At 36.2% G+C, this 5,440-nt stretch overlaps 1 pseudogene; it reads left to right on the top strand.

The window, feature by feature from the left end:
* Positions 1 to 840: 840 nt before the first annotated feature.
* Positions 841 to 1,811, top strand: LOC125170617 (olfactory receptor 9K2-like; annotated as a pseudogene).
* Positions 1,812 to 5,440: the final 3,629 nt, after the last annotated feature.

The raw sequence follows: 5,440 nt of genomic DNA, 5'->3' as shown, positions 1-5,440 counted from the left end.
ATTACAAGCAGTTCAAATCCTCAGCTGAGCTGTGTAGTAAATGAGGCATGACACCTATGAAAGTCATATCCAAGGTGAATCAGAATGAGGTCAACAACCCTTATATGTATCTTTTGTTCAGTATTTTCCTCTAAAGTAACACTTCCATCTAGACTATCAGGAGGCCTCTTCCTAAAAAAATTCTGGACTGCGAGCTGAGGTAATGCAGGGAAATTATCTTTATGAAAGGGCTATGGACGGCCATCTGGGAGAGACATCTCAGCACATCAGTCCGATAACACTTGCATTTATTTGTGCACAACTTTGATCTTAGTGAGTAAAAACCTTACATCAGAATTCAAAGGTTCCATTACCTACAAAAAGTATTTGCACCTCTTAAATAATTTTTATTTAAGGTCAGTCAGATTCTTTAGATGTGTTTACACGTAATATAAGCTAAGGCCTCGGAGTTGAGATTTCCTAAGTGAGGGTACTGAATCTGCTCATATCTCCAAATGCAGACATTGTAATTCCTTCCCAAATGTCAACTATTAAATTATTTGTGTTCCCTTCCAATAACCTCTTCATGACAATGAACTTATTGCATAAATTGGGAGTCAGAAACATACACAGAAGTGATACTTGCAAATGGGAGAGGCACTTGGGTGGAAGGAAACTGCATTAGATTCAAGGGAAAACATCTAATCCACCATTGCAGAAAGAAGGACATAAAACTAACATTTTGATTCATCCTCAGCTGCAAAGGCTTAAATTGAAGTCACAGTAATTTTATAAAGTTAACAAGAATAATGATTATACAATAGTTTTGTAAGCCTAATTCTGCAATGGTTATTTGTAACTATGTTCAAGCACCAGAGTTCACTTGTTTTTCCTTGGGCCTCTCAGCAGGTTTCTGCCATTGGTGACAGAGGAACAATGACTCTGAAGTAACTAACTTCATTCTTGTAGGGTTCAGAGTCCACCCAGAGCTCCACATTCTCCTCTTCCTGATCTTTCTGCTTGTGTATGCCATGACCCTCCTAGGGAATGTTGGGATGATGACCATTATTATGACCGATCCCCGGCTGAACACACCGATGTATTTCTTCCTGGGCAACCTGTCCTTCATTGATCTCTTCTATTCGTCTGTTATGGCACCCAAGGCCATGATCAACTTCTGGTCTGAGAGCAAGTCCATCTCTTTTGCAGGCTGTGTGACCCAGCTCTTTCTCTTTGCCCTCTTCATCGTGGCGAAGGGATTTCTCCTGGCAGCCATGGCCTATGACCGCTTCATTGCCATCTGCAACCCACTCCTCTACTCTGTCCAGATGTCAGCACGTCTCTGCACGCAGTTGGTGGCTGGTTCCTATTTATGTGGCTGTATCAGCTCAGTTCTTCAGACCAGTATGACATTTACTCTGTCCTTTTGTGGTTCTCGGGCCATTGACCACTTTTACTGTGACACTCGCCCACTTCAGAGGATATCTTGCTCTGACCTCTTCATCTCTAGAATCATTTCCTTTTCCTTATGCAGCATCATCATCTTGCCTACCATCATAGTTATTATTATTTCTTACTTGTATATTGTGTCCACCGTTCTCAAGGTACGCTCCTCTGAGGTACATAAGAAAGCATTCTTCACTTGCAGCTCACACCTGGGAGTCGCGAGTGTGCTGTACGGTGCTGTGTTTTTTATGTATCTCACTCCTGACAGATTTCCTGAGCTGAGTAAAGTGGCCTCGTTATGTTACACCCTAGTCACTCCCATGTTGAATCCTTTGATTTACTCCCTGAGAAACAAAGATGTCAAAGAAGCTCTAAAAAACTTCTAGAGAAGAAAAATCCTATTCTTTGGTTACTGTTTTTTTCCTCCATTGATTTTGTGGCTATTTCTGTCATACTCCTTATACCCATTAATGAAAGTTATTCAATTAAACATTATAAATACATTATTGGAACTGTTTTTCAGTGAGGTACCTGGAACATTGTTCATCTTGAACGTCTCAGATATCAGAGATGTCCTGGATGTTAGAGAGGCATTTTTCACAATGAGCCTTCCCACTATCTCAAGTAACATTCTGTTCACAGAATTGGTTTGTATTTATTTAATGACTTGCTGCTGAGCACAAATTTTATATTTAATATAGTGTATAAACAATGTTTTGTGAGCGGTTTGTTTTGGAATTTCTCCTTGCTTCATAACATAATCACTAATATTGACAAGGATGTCCAACTTATTTTAAAAAATAATGTTTTCCAATTATATAACTACCTTGTTTTAGCACGTTATATAGTTACTGAATATTCATTTTGAATCAAATATCTGATATGCATTATATCAAGAAGAAATAATAATAATAAATAAATAATAAGTAATCTTTGGTATAAAGATTAATTTGGAAATTTTTATATCAAATGATCAGGCATTGTAGAGTGTTCTGAGACACTACTAGTTGCTAAATCCTAATATAAAGAAAGAAAGTGGTAGATAGTGACCTGGAAACATTTTTGAGCAATCATTGCCTCAATTGGGGTTTTTGTACATTGTTTTCCTATGTTAATTATTGTGAAGAATATTTAATAAAGGTATAGAGCAAGTTGGCATTAACATAGTGTGTTATCCAAAACTTACTCATCTTTGCTTTGAATATTTATATATTTGGTTAATACATTGACAGTGTAATATGTCTTGTGGTATGCTCAGGTATAAATAACAGTATTCCTTAGGAAACTTACAATTCAGTGTGAGAATCATATCCTTGAATTCACAAGCAATCCAAATCCACAGATTTTTATGCCAAAGATAAACATACAGATTACAAAGTGGGGTGCCTGAGAGTGTGTCCTGGCAATCAGGGAAAGTCTTCAGTCTGTATTGAAGATCTGTTTAAAGGGAATAAGATTGGAGTCAGTATACTGCTATATCAGTTCATGTCATTGATGTGGGCTTGAAATATAGTAATGTAATCAGGAAAAAAAAAAGGTGATTTGAAAAATTGTGGGTTAGAGACCTATTACCTGCTTAGTATGAGGGGAGTACACCAAGGAAGTGTATCTCACCATTTTTGGTCTTGTATGATGTTTTTGGTGATGTTACCAATAGATAAAAAGTAAAGGAACTCTTAGCAAACTAGGAATAGAAGGGCATTTCCTTAACTTGAAAAAGAACATCTATAAAAACCTACAGCTGAGATTATATTTAATGCTGATGAAATAAAAGCTTTCTCAATAAGATAGGAATCAGGCAAAGATGTCCCCGCTCACCATATCTCTTCAGCACCCTTTTGGGGTGTCTTAGATAATGTAATAGACAAAAAGGACTTAAAAGGGCTGAATGATGTCTCTCCAAATTCATATGTTGAAGCCCTGACCCCCAATATCTCAGTATGTGACTATATTAGGAGATAGAGCCTTCAGAGAAATAATCTAAATAAGGCTATTACAGCCGGGTTCTAATACAGTCTGGCTGGTGTGTTTATAAGGAAATATTAGGAGACACAAAGAGACATTAGAGGTGCATATGCACTCAGAGACAACCATGTGAAGAGGGAGCAAAAGGGCAGACATCTGCAAGTCAAGGACAGAAGCTTAAGAATATTTACTTAGGGCACCTTGATTCTGGGCTTCCAATCTTCACCACTGGGAGAAAAAAAATTGGTGTTTAAGGCATCCCGTGTGTGGTATTTTGTTATGGCAGCCCTAGCAAAATACTATAAAGCATTATACGCAACGAAAGGAAGAATAAATTGATCTTTGTTCACAGGTGATTGTTGTCTATGTAGAAAACCTGAAAGAATTGCCCAAACAACCTCCTAAAACTAATAGGAAATATAGGAGTGTTGCAGGATATATGGTTACTATACAAAAGTTAATTGCTTTCCATATACCAGCAATGAGAAAGTAGAATTTAAAATTAAAACACAATACTATTTATATTATCACTTTTCCTAATAATATACTTAGGTATAAATCTCACAAAATATGTATAAGATCTCTAGAATGAAAGATATAAAATTATAATGAAAGAAATCAAAGAAGACCTATATAAATGGAGAACCATTGATTGTTCATGGAGAGGAAGACAGTATTGTCAATATGTCATTTCTTCCCAACTTGCTCTATACATTCAATCCAATCTCAATCAAAACTCTAGCAAGTAATTTTTTTGTTATTGACAAACTTCAGATATTAACATGAAGTTATATGAAAAGGTAAAAAGCCACAATAACCAACACAATATTGAAAGAGAAGAGCAGCATGGGAGGACTGATATTAAACAATTTCAATTCTGCAAAACAATACAGCTACACTAATCCATACAGTGTGGTATTATTGGTGAAAGAATAAACAAATAGATCAATTGAATCCAATAGAGAAACTAAAAATAGATCCTCATCGATAGAATCAGCTGATCTTCAAAAAAGGAGGAAAGCAAAGGTAATACAATGAAGAAAAGACAGGATGTTCAATAGAGTGCTGAAATACCTGGACACCCACATGCAAAACTGTGAGCATAGACATAGACGTTACAACATTCACAAAAATTAACTCGAAGAAGTCATAAACTTAAGTGTAAAACACAAAATTACAAAACCCTTAGAAGATAACATGGGAGAAATCTAGATGATTTTGTGTTTGGTGATGTCTTTTTAGATATAAGACCAGGGCACAATCCATGAAGCATAATTGATAAGTTGAAATTCACTAAAATTAAAAACTTCTGCTCTGTGAAACACACGTTTAGCAATTAAGAAGAAAAGACATAGTCTCAGGGAAAATATGTAGAAAAGATATATTTAATAAAGGTTATGCAAAAATGCAAGGAGCACTTAATACTCAAGTATAAGAAAACAAACAACCCTATTAAAAAGTAGACACTGACCTTAACAGACACCGCTCAAGGAAGATATGCAGGTGGCAGATAAACATAGGAAAACGTGTTCTATACCATATACAGTGAGGGAATGTCATGTAAAACAACAATGGGATACCACTATGCATCTATCAGAATAACCAAAATGCAGAATACTGACAACATCAAATCATTGCATGTGGAGCGACAGGAACACTTAAGCATCACTAGTGGGTAATGCAAAATAGTACAGCCACTTTGGAAGACAGTTTGGCAGTTTCTCACAAAACTAAACACACTATTACTGATCTATGATCTAGCAAGTATGTTGCTTGGTATTTATTCAAAGGAGCTGAAAATTTAGGTCTGTACCAAAACCAGCACATGGGAGTTTACAGCAGGTTTATTCATAAGTGTCAAAATATGCAAGCAACCAAGATTTCCTTCAGTAAGTGACTAGATAAATAAACTATGGTATATTCAGGGAACAAAATATTATTTAGTGCAAAAAACAATGAACTCTCAAGCTGCAAAAAGACCGGGAGGAATCTTAAATACTTATTACTGAGTGAAAGAAGCCACTCTGAAAAGAATACCTATGTGTGGTCC

This window comes from Prionailurus viverrinus, chromosome B4 (assembly GCF_022837055.1).
Source record: "Prionailurus viverrinus isolate Anna chromosome B4, UM_Priviv_1.0, whole genome shotgun sequence".
Lineage (NCBI taxonomy): Eukaryota > Metazoa > Chordata > Mammalia > Carnivora > Felidae > Prionailurus > Prionailurus viverrinus.
Note: the sequence above shows the minus strand (reverse complement) of the source record. Positions and strands in the feature narration are given on the sequence as shown.